The sequence below is a fragment of the Saccopteryx leptura genome, chromosome 2 (assembly GCF_036850995.1).
Source record: "Saccopteryx leptura isolate mSacLep1 chromosome 2, mSacLep1_pri_phased_curated, whole genome shotgun sequence".
NCBI lineage: Eukaryota > Metazoa > Chordata > Mammalia > Chiroptera > Emballonuridae > Saccopteryx > Saccopteryx leptura.
In genome coordinates this window covers 280,118,194-280,133,699 of record NC_089504.1, presented here as the reverse complement: position 1 = coordinate 280,133,699, position 15,506 = coordinate 280,118,194, and the positions used below count along the sequence as shown (strand labels likewise).

At 43.0% G+C, this 15,506-nt stretch overlaps 1 protein-coding gene across 6 annotated transcripts in view; it reads left to right on the top strand.

The window, feature by feature from the left end:
* The window catches only part of ATP2B4 (ATPase plasma membrane Ca2+ transporting 4), a 104,289-nt gene that overhangs the window by 51,431 nt on the left and 37,352 nt on the right, over positions 1-15,506 (top strand). The gene's annotated exons all lie outside the window — the stretch shown is intronic.

Sequence of the window (15,506 nt, the reverse complement as noted above, 5' to 3'; positions counted from 1 at the left end):
GAGCTTAGTTGCTTTCATGTAACTCCATATTTCCTTTCTGGCTGGTACCCATGACTGACCTTCTGTACTGCCTACTTCTTTTTTTTTTTTAGAGAGAGCGAGAGAGAGAGGGACAGGCAGGGACAGGGACAGATAAACAGTAAGGGAGAGGGATAAGAAGCATAAACTTGTTGCAGCACTTTAGTTGTTCATTGATTGCTTCTCATACATGCCTTGACCAGGGGGTTTCTGCTGAGCCAGTGTCCCCTGGCTCAAGCTAGTGACCTTGAGCTTCAAGCCAGCAACCTTTGGGCTCAAGAGGCTCAAGATAGCAACCATGGGGTCATGTCGATGATCCTATGCTCAGGTTGGCAATCCTGCACTCAAGCTGGTGAGCCTGCACTCAAGCTGGTGAGTCAGCACTCAAGCCAGCAACCGACCTTGGGGTTTCAAATGTGAGTCCTCAGCACACCAGGTTGATGCTCTATCCACTGCGCCAGTGCCTGATCAGGCACTGCCTACTTCTTGTCAGCTAAATTTCTTTATTCTGCCATTTTTGTAGTAGTATTGACCTTAAAGGGGGGCTACTACTATTAGGTTTTTACTGAGATAATACATTCATCAAAATTTAGAAAGGACCTTTCTTTTTCCCTTTCCCTCTCTTTTTTTTTTATTCGTTTTAGAGAGGGGAAAGAAAGAGAGAGAGAGAGAGAGAAGGGAGGGAGGAGCAGGAAGCATCAAATCCCATATGTGCCTTGACCAGGCAAGCCCAGGATTTTGAACCAGCGACCTCAGAGGTCCAGGTAGATGCTTTATCCACTGTGCCACCACAGGTTAGGCCATCTTTTTCCCTTTCTATCTTGTTCTTAATCCCTTTAGTCAGTTGTTTCTCTCACAAAGTGAAACTCAAGAGTCCAAATAAGCTGGAACCTGGGAAGCTCCTCATAGAAAGATCCAGAATTTCCTCCCAAATTTCTAAATTCGTTCTCATAGCTGCTACTGTTTACTTTCTGATTCCCAGAGAGCTTCCCATTCCCAAAGAACATATATTCTATCTACTCTCATCTCAACTTTAGATAACAAATGTTAAAGACTGAGTTAATGCTCCTAGATTCCTTCCCAGTCTGGTTTCATACTGATAGTTGAAAGCCTCCCCTTTGGCTAGCCACAGACCCTGGCCATGCCTAGATCCCAGTACCTCTACCATTGGCACAGTTGTCCACTGACATTCTCCTGTTTCCTAGATCACAAATATGTATCCTGATTTGTTTCAGTGTAAGACTTATCATGATGCTGGTCCTTGAGCTGGGGAGTTAGGGTGTCAGAAAACAACTTTTCCATGAGTAATTTTTAGCTCCCCGCCCCCCACCAATGCCAACAATGATCTCCCCATGTTTGAGCGGAATAAATGGATAGGAAAAGAAGACACCAAAGAGCTATGACACAGGAGTCTCTCACCTGACATGGTTGATGCTGAGCTGTTTATTTTGGCAGGTTGAGAAAAGAGCATCAATATCAGGTGTCCCAATGAATTGATGCTATAAAAAGTCAGCCTGTTCACAGAAGACCACACTGAGATGCCTGATAACTTAGCGTAGTTTTATCACCTGTAGGAGACTGCTGTAGACTAATAATAAGAAAGAAGAAATTTACCTGCTCTTTGAATCCTGTTGATTGGAAACCAAGATGAAGTAAGATGGGGAAGATTGATTCCTATAGTATGACCCTTTATTTTTTTGTTGGTTGACTGCATCTGTAGTATAGATTAACAGATTTTTTTTAAGCTATAGCAACTAAGAAGTGTTATGTGATTTGGAAATTTATAACATTTCTGACACTAACATGTTTTTAAAATTTTGTCTTTCAATTACACTTTACATTCAATATTATTTTATATTAGTTTCATATGTTCAGCATATGGTTAGATAATTAAATACTTTATAAAGTATTCCCCCCAATATTTCCAGTACCCATCTGGTACCATACTTAGTTATTAACTATTATTGACTATATTCCCTATGCTGTATTTTACATCCCGTGACTATTTCATTACTACTGTTTAGTACTTTTTAATTCTTTCAACTCTTTCCCCCAATCCCACAACCCTTCTAGCACTCTGGCAACCGTCAGTCTGTTCTCTGTATCTATGAATCTGTTTCAATTTTGTTTGTTCATTTATTTTGTTCTTTGGATTCCACATGTAAGTGACATCATATCATATTTGTTTTTCTTTTACTGACTTATTTCAGTTAGCACAGTACCTCTATGTCCATCCATGTCATCACAAATAGTAATATTTCTTTTTTTTTTCTGGCTGAGCAATATTCCATTGTACATATGTACTGCAGCTTTCTAAAAAAAATATTTTACTTATTAATTTTATAGAGAGAGCAGAGAAGGTTGGGGGGGGCAAGAATTATCAATTCATAGTTGCTTCACTTTAGTTGTTCATTGATTCCTTGTCATACATGCCTTGACCAGGCAAGCCCAGGGTTTCAAACCAGTGACCTCAGATATCTAGGTTGACACTCCACCTACTGCAGCACCACAGGTCAGACTGCCACAGCTTTTTTATCCACTCATCTATTGATGGGCACTTGGGTTGCTTCCATGTCTTGCCTGACATAAATAATGCTGTAACAGTGTAATGCCAGTGTCCAAGACCAGGCAGGTCCACATTGGATTCAGGCAGATGGTAGACAAACTGTGGAGCGGGGAAGCACTGGGGCGTTACCTTTTAATAGTCTCACAATAGCAGATGAGCACACAGGCAGGAGGAAACCTCTTCTCTGGCAAACAGCAAAAATGGTCCCTAACAGTGGCGGGCAGGCAACCCGCCATCCACAATTCCCCCAAGCGCAAGCACCCATAGCCTCATATAAGCTATGCACACTTGCCTCTGCCAAGTGTTTATGCACTAATCAAGTAAAGTGCTTGCGGCTGGTACACCAGCAAGCAAGCCTAACACAGCTGCCCCACAAATAAACATAAGGGTGCATATATTCTTTCAAATTAGTGTTTTGGGTTTCTTTGGATATCGACACAGAAGTGGACTCACTCATAAGGTAGTCCATTTTTAATTTTTTGAGGAAACTTTATATTGTTTTCCATAATGGTTGCACAATGTATATTCCCACCAAAAGTGCACAAGAGTTCCCTTTTCTTTTTTTCTTTTTTTTTTTTTTTTTTTTTTTGTATTTTTCTGAAGCTGGAAACGGGGAGAGACAGTCAGACAGACTCCCGCATGCACCCGACCGGGATCCACCCGGCACACCCACCAGGGGCGACACTCTGCCCACCAGGGGGCGATGCTCTGCCCCTCCGGGGCGTCGCTCTGTTGCAACCAGAGCCACTCTAGCGCCTAGGGCAGAGGCCAAGGAGCCATCCCCAGCGCCCGGGCCATCTTTGCTCCAATGGAGCCTCGGCTGCAGGAGGGGAAGAGAGAGAGACAGAGAGAGAGGAAGGAGAGGAGGAGGGGTGGAGAAGCAAATGGGCGCTTCTCCTGTGTGCCCTGGCCGGGAATCGAACCCGGGAGTTCTGCACGCCAGGCTGACGCTCTACCAATGAGCCAACCGGCCAGGGCCAAGAGTTCCCTTTTCTTTACGTCCTCGCTAACACTTCTTGTTTGTTGATTTATTCATGATAGCCGTTCTGATAGGTGTGAGGTGATAGCTCATTGTGGTTTTAATTTACATTTCTCTTAAAATTAGTGATGTTGAACATCTTTTTATCTATTGGTTATCTGTATGTCCTCTTTGGAGAATTGTCTATTCAGATCCTCTGCCCATTTTTAAATTGGATTGATTGGTTTTTTTGGTGTTGAGTTGTATGAGTTCTTTACAAATTTTGGATATTAACCCTTTATTGGATGTACCATTGGGGAATATCTTCTTCCATTCGGTAGATTGTCTTTTCATTTTGTTGATTGTTTCCTTTGCTGTGCAAAAACATTTTATTTTTATGTGGTTCCATTTGTTTATTTCCTTTGTTTCCCTTGCCCAAGGAAATATATCAGAAAAAATATTACGAGAAATGTCAGAGATTTTATTATTTTTGGGTTTTAATCTTATATTTAAATCTGACCCATTTTGAATTTATTCTTATATTTGGTGTAAGAAGATGATCTGGTTCCTTTTTTTTTTTTTTTTTTGCATGTATCTTTCCAGTTTTCTCAACACCATTCATTGAATACTATCTTTACCCTATTGTATGTTCTTGCCTCCTTTTTCAAATATTAATTGACCGAACAGATGTGTGTTTATTTCTGTACCATTGATCTATATGTCTGTTTTGATGATAATACCATGATGTCTTTAGTGCTACAGCCTTGTAGTATGGTTTGATATCAGGTAGTATGATACATCCAACTTTGTTCTTTTTTCTCAAGATTGATAATGGCTATTTGGAATCTTTTGTGGTTCCATATAAATATTTGGATTATTTGTTCTAGTTCTGTGAAAACACCACTGGTATTCTGATAGGAATTATGTTGAGTCTATAGAATGCTTTGGTAGTTTGAACATTTTAATCATGTTAAGTCTTCCTAACCATAATCATAATATATGCGTCCATTTATTTATATCTTCTTCAGTGTTTTATAGTTTTTCTAGTATTTATCTACTTGGTTAAATTTATTCATGAGTTTTACTTTTTGAGGCAATTATAAGTGGTATTATTTTTTTTAGGTTCCCTTTCTAATAGTTTATTATTGGTGTATAAAAATGAAATTGATACCTGAATATTTATTTTTTTATCCTGCTACTTTACTAAATTCATTTATCAGTTCTAGTATTTTTTAGGGGTGGAATCTTTAAGCTTCTATATATACAGTATCATTTCATCTGCAAATAATGACAGTTTTACTTCTTCATTTTCAATATGGATGCCTTTTGTTTCTTCTCCTTGTCTTAATGCTGTGGCTAGGACTTTCAGTACTACATTGAATAAGAGTGGTGTAACTGACATCCGTTGTCTATTTCTAATCTTAAGAGAAACACTTAGTTTTTCCCCATTGAGTATGATGTTGACTGTGGGTTTGTCATTTGTGACCTTTATTATGTTGTGGTATGTTCCCTCTTTTCTCACTTTGCTGAGAGTTTTTATCATAAATGGGTGTGGATTTTTTCAAATGCTTTTTCTGCATCTGTTGATATGACATATGATTTTTATTTTTCATTTTGTTTATGTGGTGTATCGTGTTGACTGATTTTCACATATTATACCAACCTTAAATCCTAGGAATAAATCCCATTTGATCATGGTGTATTATCTTTTTAATGTATTGCTGAATTTGGTTTGCTAATATTTTGTTGAGGTGTTTTTGCATATGTTCATCAAGGATATTGGCCTATACTTTTTTTGTTGTTGTTGTAGTGTCTTTATCTGGTTTTGAGATTAGGACAATGCTGGCCTCATAAAATGAGCTTGGTAGTCTCCCCTCCACTTGAATTTTTTTGGAATAGTTTAAGAAAAATAGGTATTAGTTCTTTTTTGAGTGTTTGGTAAAATTTACCTGTGAAGCCATCTGGTCCAGAACTTTTGCCGGGAGTTTTTTTATTTCTTCTTTGATTTAGAGCAGCGTCAGTGCTTCTTTTAATGTTTGGTAAAATTTACCTGTGAAGCCATCTGGTCCAGTACTTTTGTTTGTTGGGAGTTTTTTGATTACTGCTTTGATTTAGTTGTTTGTAATTGGTATGTTCAGATTTTGTGTTTCTTCTTGATTCAGTTTTGAAAAATTGTATGTTTATAAGAATTTATTCATTTCTTCCTGACTGCCCAATTTGTTGGCATATACTTGTTCATAATATTTCGTTACTTCTCCTCTTTCCTAACTTGGTTTTATTATTGTAGATTTACACCATTCTAGAGGTAAATGGTACTTAATTTTAATTTATATATTCTATCTATCTATCTATCTATCTATCTATCTATCTATCTATCTATCTATCTATCTCATCTATCTATCTTTCTATCTATCTCTGTTTCAACAAGCCAAAGACTTAAATTATTCACTTAAGTTCTTACCAAAGGGTAGAACACAATGGAATATTTCATGTTTTCTGACTCACAGTCTGTTAATGCTCTGCTGCCTGATGCTAGAGCAGCAACAGAGAATCTCAAAGCATGGATAATTGAAGTTTGTTTTATATTTGTTGACATAAGAATGTTCAAACCTGTAGAGAATTTTTATAAGAGTTTATTTGAGCCAAACTAATGACATGCCAGGAAGCAAGACCTGGATGCTTTAGAGAATTACAGTTTTTCAGTTTCTTTTATACTTTTGGATTAAGAGGGAACATAGAAAGATTACATGAAGGTGGGAGAAAGCAAGGCTGGGAAGTCTCTGTGATTAGATTATAGGGTATATCAATTTTTCTTTCCTTATAGAACTTTTCCAAGTTGGTCCTCAGCTGTACTACCATTTTTTAGGAGAAAGAAAAATGTTTTATGAGGAGGAGCCAACAATAGGGAGGAGGTCTATACCCACATCAGAAAGGTCATAGAAGGGGAACCTTAACTAAAGAATTAATCATTTTCTGTGGGCTCTGTTCATAAAAGCTAAAGACTATTCCTGTTGAATTTAATCTAGAAGAATGTTGGTGGGAGTTCTATTTCATGTTCCCTCCTCAGCAGAGTTGGGGTTGTGACAGTGGGATACAAAAGCTTCCAATTCTTTACAACCACATTCAAAAATTCAACATTCAACAAATATTTAATATGTAGCAGGTACCGGGGACACAATTGTGAACACAACAGACACAGTGTCTCCTTTCATAGAGTTTACAGCTACAAGACAATATGCAGAAATTAAGGCAACTTCAGAAATGTTGTCATAGTGCTATGATGGGTGTTATGGGAGGTCCCAAGTATGGGGACCTAAGCTAAAGAGATTGTGGGGGGTGTGTAGAAGGTTGGGAATTGGAGACAGGACTCCTGTATCATCTGCTTGCTCAGAGAAGCTCTGGCATGGCTGTGTTCTGTGGTGATTATGGGGGAAGAACAAACTCTCCCCTGCCCTCAAGGTTCTTCTGGCTGCTCTAATAATCAAATAGACACGAGACAGATTAGCAAGAGAAAATTCAAATTTAATATATATACATATGTATGAAACTCTGCATACATACCATGTATGGAAACCTCACATACATGAGAGAATTAGAGACCCACATGCAGGAGAGGGGATAGAAAAGGGGATTCAGGTATATAAGATAGCTTGAGTTAAGGATGAGGTAAGGTGCCCTGGGGGTTTCAAAGGGTCACTACAGAACGATAAGGACAAATGTTTAGTAAATGAAAGTTTGTTTTGGCCCTGGCCGGTTGGCTTAGCAGTAGCGCATCAGCCCAGCGTGTAGAAGTCCTGGGTTTGATTCCTGGTAAGGTCACAGAGGAGAAGTGACTATCTGCTTTTCCACCCCTCCCCCTTCTCTCTCTCTCTCTCTCTCTCTCTCTCTCTCTCTCTTCCCCTTCCACAGCCATGTTTGGAATGATTCAAGCAGGTTGGCCCCGGGTACTGAGGATGGCTCCATGGCCTCACTTCAGGCACTGAAATAGCTTAGTTGCCAAGCAATGAAGCAGTGGCCCCAAATGGGCAGAACATTTTCCTGTAGGGGGTTTGCAGTGTGGATCCTGGTCAGGCACATGTGGGAGTCTGTCTTTCTGCCTCCCCGCCACTCACTTAATAAAAAAAACTAAACAAACAAACACTTTGTTCTGCCATATGGGTAGGTCAAAAAGTTATCTCCAATAATTTCTTATTTATAAGAAAAGCCCCTAATTCAAGTTCTAGGCCAGGGGTCGGGAACCTTTTTGGCTGAGAGAGCCATGAATACCACATATTTTAAAATGTAATTCCATGAGAGCATTATCCAATAAAAATTTGCTGTTGTCCTGGAGGACAGCTGTGATTGGCTCCAGCCATCCGCAACCATGAACATGAGCAGTAGGAAATGAATGGATTGTAATACATGAGAATGTTTTATATTTTTAATGTTATTATTTTTTTTTTATTAAAGTTTTGTCTGCGAGCCAGATGCAGCCATCAAAAGAGCCACATGTAGCTCACGAGCCATAGGTTCCTGACCCCTGTAATCTAGGTAGTTAAAGGGAGAGGCAGAAGTTTCTCTTGGGCCCAAAGCTAAAATTGCCCTTAGCTCAAAACAATCTGTATACCACTGAGGCACACTGGGAAGGAACCCCACATAAATGCTACCACTTACTGAATGTTCCTGGCATGAGGTGTGAGCATTTTTGCCTTGCATAATTACTGAACATCTTTCGGGTTTAGGGAACTGAGATTCTTTGAAGAATAAATGGCAGGAAGGGAAAGAATCTGTTTCAAGACAGTCAGCCCAAATTACAATTCTGGTTTTTTAGGATTATTCTGTAGGATTTAGGTTAACATCTCCATCTTAAGATCTTAGGGTTTTTTAACTGTGTGTCCTTTTACCATGTTTTTTGAGGTCAATTTTATATTCTACCAAAAACTATTCATTTTTCCATAAGTTGGGACACACTAGGGCTGGGCTTTTTCTCAGTGTGGCAGATTGAAATTTTTTCTTTCATTTTTTAACAAGTTTTTAAATTTATCTTAGGCAGAGAGGGAGAGAAAGAAACATTGATTTGTTGTTCCACTTACTTATGCATTCATTGGTTGGTTCTTGTGTGTGCCCTGATGGGATCAAACCCGCAACCTTGGCATAGCCGGACAATGCTCTAACCAACTGATCTCTCTCTTTCTTTCTTTCTTTCTTTCTTTCTTTCTTTCTTTCTTTCTTTCTTTCTTTCTCTTTCTTTCTTTCTTTCTTTCTTTCTTTTTCTTTCTTTCTTTCTTTCTTTCTTTCTTTCTTTCTTCTTTTTCCTTTTTTTCTCTTTCTTTCTTTCTTTTTCAAATTATGAGAAAGTTTATTTAGAAAGTCACAGAGGTAGTAGAAATGAGTCAGCTGGGCTGGGTAGGCTCAGGATACAAGTGACAAAAGCAAAATAAGGGGCCCTTGGAGCTTAGAAGAGAGAAAAGCAAAAGTAATGGGCCTGGGGGAAGAAGACAGACAGGAAAGGCACAAGCTTGCTCCTGAGAGGGAGTGCACCTGAAATTTCTAGTAGAATTGCCAATCTGGGGGAAAACTGAACACATAGCCCTAATAAATGTTCACTTACAACACTATTTTATTACTATTAGTACTTCTAACACTGATATCATTTACATAACAAGATATGCAAGAAATAAAAATGTATGAAGTAATAAAAAGTCCTAGTATTTTTCCATGCATCAACAGATGGATGCGTGCCCCCTACTTAGAGACCACTGCCTTGGGGAATGTTCGTGTTAAGAGGGAATATAGGGAACTAGGCAAGTGAATATGGGATAAAACGGATATGAGAAGATGGGCCACTGGCTTCTTTGAGCTTTTCCTCCCTATCTCTGTTGTAGAATATCCATTTTTAGGAGCTCAACTATTTCAAGATAAAAGCATGGCAGAGCTACCTCTCTTTCCTCGTGCCCTCTGCCCACAGTCATCCCCTGGAATCCTTCCTTGCCCCAGTTCTACTAAAGATGCCAAATAACTTACCCTAAAAACAATTTATGTGGGCAGGGCTGCAGAGATTAACCACCTGCAGGGGTCACATTATGGGAAGCTGTATTAGCCCTGGTTTAAGATGTAAGAGAGACTCAAGATAAAAGCATATCTTGGAGGGAGGAGGAAGGGTAGAGGTGAGCAGACCAACTCAAAGAGACACAAAGCAGCTTTACTGTAATGTGAGTTCAGACAAGTCTAGTAGCTTCATAAAAGAAATATTTAGTGCTTAGTGGGGGGTGGGAAAGTTTTCCACAAAACCTGGAGGAAGCAGCATCCACAGCCATATGGTAGATGATTGAGAAAAACAGGAGAGTAAAGTACCTTCCCCTTTGTCCCTCCTCCCATTCAGGGAATTCTACATTGCATCTGGGAGTTCTCTTCTGGTTTGAGTTACTGCCTAGGGCTGAATTAGGCCACGGTGCATGACTGCTTATGGGCCTTCTCTTGCTAGCCCAACTCCAGGCTCTGTAAATTCTTTTCTATCCAGCCCTTCCTTGCCCAGAGCTGGACTTCTGGGTTAGCTGGCATAATGCTGCCAGGCTGGGGACAGAGAAATCTTGATGGGGAGAGTAGTTAAATTTTTCTGAATCTGAGCACCCTCCCTGATCTCTCCCCTTCCACCAGGCCTGCTGCAACCCTCTGTGCTGCATTCCCTTGGCAGCTCGGCCGAAACTGTTGCAAGCTTTGTTTTGATTTGAACCTTCTTGTTGCTGCCCTGCATGGAACCATCAGCTGGGGATGGGAGAGAAAAATCGCATTCCCTCCTTGACCCTTGACTGAGGCCAGTGTGCCTCTCTACCCTGGAATTGGGGCCTTCCCTCTTTCTCTTTAGCTCTGAAGCGTAAGCACTGGGGAGTGGGACCTGGATGGAGGCACGTGCCCACAGTGTGGGAGAAGTGGCCGGGTAGAGGGCCGAGCAGGGCCCTTGGGAGCTTGCGGTTCTCTGGGACAGAGTTGGAGTGTTCAAAACAAGCCAGAGGAAGTACCAACTTCGGCAGGGTGTTTCAGAAGAGAATGAAGAAAAGGGCATTCTTCTCTAAGTCTGCCGTCCTTTTGCTATGACCTGGAGAAGATTGCTTTATCTCTGGGGGCTGGAAGTCCAGCAGACAGACAGCACATCCCCAAGCTATGGGCACGCCACGTTGGAGAAGCTGCATGGCAGCAGGAGCTGGCTAAAGCCTGTAGGTTTCTATATGGATTTGAAGCTGCTCTTCCCTGTAGCCCCCCATAACCCCTGAATCTTGAGTTTTTAAGGCAGGACTTGAAAGGTATCCCAATGTCTGTTCTTCTCATATTCCAGAGAGGTATACCAGGACCAAGAAAAACCTTTCTTTTGTACTATCTGTGTGTGAGAAGATTCGGCTGTCTCTTTGGCAAGGTGTCATACTCAGACAGCTGGGAAGTCCCTTGTGAGGCCCAACCTAACCCCACCCTCTCTGGGGCTGAGCTGGTTCTGATAAGGGTACCTCTGCAGACAGTCCTGGGCCTCAGAGAGAGGCTGGCCCTGGCCCTTCCCTGCTGGAGTCCGGCCACTGAGGGCGGGCCTGCAGCTCCTCCTCCCTAGCCCCAGGTCCCAGCCCAGGCTCACAGCAGACACAGATTTTCCACGGCTGCTTATTGCAACTCCCACCAGCCTGGGCAGGGGCAGTGTCACTCCCCAGCATGGGGTGGGGGCGATGACTTCACAGCCCAACATTCTTGTCACCTCTCCCAGCTCATGTGTTCAGTCTGGTTCTCAGGGCCAGAAGCACTCCTATTTGAGTGGAGGTCTCTCATCTTCTTGGGGACAAGGTTTCCTCTCCTTTTCTTGATGCATTTGTAGGAGAAACCCTTTCTCTATGTTTCCAGCATTCTTTCCCTGCTGAGGCTTTCTTCCCTCTCCAGGAAACTGTGTATTTGAGAAGCAACTGCAGAGATCAGGGACTGAAACCCTTTCCTGGGCTGGACAAGTATGAATGTGCAATTACAGCTACTGAGATAAGGCCCTGGGAGCCTCTCGGGGCAGGAAGAATTGGAATGGAAAGCCCAAAATCAGGGATTGGCCAAGCTCCCAGTCCTACATGCCTTTCTGTTCCATGCCACATGTCTGAGAGAGGATTCCCAAGGCTACTATGCTAACAGCCCAACCTGCCCCTCCCTGCCACAGGGCATGCTGGGAACTGGGACAGCCACATGGCTTCTTAAGGTAGCTGTTGAGGAGCTTAGAGTGACTTAAGGTGGATCAGCTAGATGAGAGAAAATGGCAAAAAAGAAGTAAGTGTGACTTTGAGGGCATCCAGGTAGGAGCAAGGCCTGACCTTTTTCTGTTTTCCATATTTTGTCTTGTTTCATTTGCTTACATTCAATATAAGCCAGAATGAACCTTGAATTGAATATAAAATGTATAGGATGGACTCTGACAAACCTGGTGTCACCAGCCTTGAGGACAGAACTAATTCACTCCAGTTTAAAATAGGAACAGGGCTGATTTGCTTAGAGGTGCTCCCCAAGGGCCTTGCTCAGCCCTCTACCCGGCCACTTCTCCCACACTGTGGGCACGTGCTTCCATCCAGGTCCCACTCCCCAGTGCTTACACTTCAGAGCTAAAGAGAAGAGGAAAACAGCCCATGGGACTGCCCTGCGAGGAAGAAAGTTGGTGACTATTGGGCAGATAAAATATATTATGCTCACTTTGTTAAAGATGGCGCTGCCCACGTGGAAGCCGGTCGCCCAGGTGATGGTATTGGTTGCCCTTCTTGCTTGGGATGGGCGTGATTATATTAATGTGTGTTGGGGGCGAGCTGTGAGCAGGCAGGATCCTTGTAGCGTGGGGCTTGGTTTTGGGACTAAGCCTTTCTCACCCTTTTTGATGTGGGGTGGTGCACTCTCATGAGGAATCCCATTATGCCTCAGATAAGTGACTTTGTATCAGAGACTTCCTTGTTTGTATATTGGATTAAAGATTTTGGTTTCTACACTATAAAATGGGGCAGACCAGGAGCTTGCTCTCTCTAGGTTCCTGAGATTAACAGTAGAGAAGAGAGCAGAGAAAGGCCACATGGAGGAGGCCAGGAGAAGCAGCCAAGATGGCAGAGTGCTGAAGTAGAAGCCAGTTTGTGAGGAGTTTGTGTAGAGAGAAGGAGATAGGGAACAGAGGTGAATGGGGCCGGTGAGCTAGAAACTTTGATACTAGGAAACTCGGATAAGTCAGTAGCTTTGTGAGCACTGAATGGTTGCGTTTTGGATCCCAGTGTGTGTTTTTACTTGCCCGTGGGGTGCAAGCTAGGATTAAAGGTAATGACCCACCAGTTCTTGCTCCACTGTTTCATTACTGTCTGTCTGAATTTAATGCAAACCTGCATGGGCCAGGCAGCTGTGATGGTGGCCATGGGAACTGGCTTTACAGAGACCCACCCGCCCTGTTTGCCTGGGACTGAGGGGGCATTCTCGGGGGTGTTCTCAGGAGGCAGGAGCTCCATTGCTAACACTCAGAAAGTTCCAGGCAAACCCAGATGAGTGAGTCACGCTGGAATGAAGCCCCAGCTGAGTGCAGCCTCCTCTATACCGCAGCCCCTCTAGGTATAATGGCATCCCGTTGCTTCCTGTGAAGTAGCATGGCCTCTGTCAAATACTAGGCTTGAGTATTCATATAACCTCTCCAGGTCTTAGTTTGCTTAAATGTAAAATGGGGTTAGTACTAGCTACTGCATGGGGTTTGTAATGTTTGCATGGGAAGACATGAGTGTAGCTAGGGAAGTGCCTGGCACAGAGTAATCACTTAAATGTTACCAAACTTATTCATTACTCATTCATTCAGCTCATTCGACAAATCTGTATGTGTACCATGGGCCAGGCACTGCTGTAGACCTAAGGATCAAGGACAAAATTCTACCCTTGTGAAGGGGGATAGACAAACAATAAGAGAATACATTCTATCATATATTAGGGGGGAGGACCTATAGAGGGAACAGTTGAGCAGGCTAAGTAAGGGGTTAGGGATGCTGGAGAAGAGAAGTCGTGATATTAAACACGATGGTCAGGGTAGGCTTCACTAAAAAGGTGACACTTGTACAAAGACCTGAAGAAGGTGAGAGAATGAACCCTGCAAAGTGAAGAGGAATCAGCAAAGGGAGCAGGGGCCCCGAAATAGAAGCACGTCTGGTGCATTCAGAGGCTGGTAGGAAGGCTAGCTTGGCTGAGATCTCAATGACCGAGGGGCAAATTGTAGGAATTAAGGAGTGGGAGCTGGTGTCTTTTAAGGGGCCTTATTGGCCTTCCTAAGGTCTTCAGCGCGCAGTTTCACTCCAAGTAAAAACCACCAGGGGATTCTGAGTAAATAAGTGTCATGAGTTGAGTTTGAAGAATATCATTCTGGCTACTCTGTGGAAGGGAGAACAGGAAAGCAAGAGGGGAAGTGAGACCAGTTACAAGACCAGTTGTAATAATCCAAGCAAGAGATGATGGTGGCTTAGAGCAGAGTGGTAACAGTGGAAAGGGAGAAATGATTGCACCTGGGGTACACTTTGAAGGTAAAGCTGACAGGATTTCCTGACTAAATGGATATAGTGGGTGAGAGAGAGAGAGAAAGAAAGGAGTCAGGAATGATCACAAGGTATTAATATGAGAACAGAGAAGGGCAGGGCTACCTCAGACAGGATGCTTTTAGCTAAACTTTTGTTGTAGTGGTTGGTGTTGTAGGTGATGGTAGCTTCAGAAAGCTATCGTGATGTTCTTTTTGATGACCTCTAATATCTGACATCGTGGTTTGCCTTCATGGTCATGTACTTACTTACTCTTAACGAAGGAACAACCGCCTCTTCTCCCTTTATTGAGAAACATCCCAAGTCGACTTGGCAAATTATCAAACTCCTATTCCCTCAAGCAGTCCTGGCCCTCCAGATCAGTAGTTTCCAACTTGGCACTGCCTTGCTACCTAGGGTCCCCAGAGAGAAAGGACCAGCATGGACCTGACCCCTGGCAGCTCTGCCCCTGCCTGCCTGGGGATCGAGAGTTCCTTCCCAGGACCTCGCTCTCCTTTCCCGCTGGGAACCTGACTTCTCAGAGTGGTGGAGGCAGGAGCCTCTGGGAAGCAGCCCAACTTGCTTCTGATGCTTTGGCCAAGCCCTGCTCCCCTGCGGACCTGAGCCCTGCCACTCAGCTGGAGGCCAGGGTGGGGCAGTTGGGCACTAGGAGGCAGGAGGCTGCCGGTGTGCACATTGGGCACAAGTTCCCCCACCAGCTCCCTGTTTTCCTCTCCTAAACACTAGCAAGTGGAGTGTTCTCCAATCCCGACTCCCCAAGTGTAGATGCCAGTTCACTCCTCACTGTATGTCCAGGCATGTCTCCAAACTACCTTCCCACACAGATAAGCATCGCATGTACCTCTCCTGGTGGTTTTGTTTTTAGGCTAGAGAAGTGGAGGCTATCTCAGACCCTGTAGACAGCACTCCCTTGGGTACCCATTTTCCCATTTTCAAATCTTTTTTATTTGAATGTCTTCCTTAAATCTGACCCACATCTTTCTTCTTGCTATTTAAGATAACACTCGGGTTCTATTCAGTGGCGATGGAGAGTAGATATTTGCCCTCATGCTCCACCGCCACACCCTCCAGTGGAACACCCTGCATGTTGACTAACGTCTAAAGAGGTCCTCTGACAGCAGTGGCAGTAGTGTCCCCATTTTCTCCCGGCAGCATCCAGTCATCTGCTTTTCTTTGCACTCTTTGAAGCTCAGTTCTCCATTCTAAGCCTCCTCCTTGCTGACCTTTTTTCACAACAGAGGTTGCCCCACCCTGCCTCTGGGGAAACCATCAAACAGTGCAGCCAATAACTTCAAGGGCCAAGAAGGGGCTAATTTGCTGTTGTGTGTAAACTGAAAAAAGTCAATTGGCAGTAATTGAAATTCTAGGATTTCCCCACTTCCCTTACAGTGTAAGCCCCTGGGGCCCAACAGAGGGGCCTAACTGTAAGGAA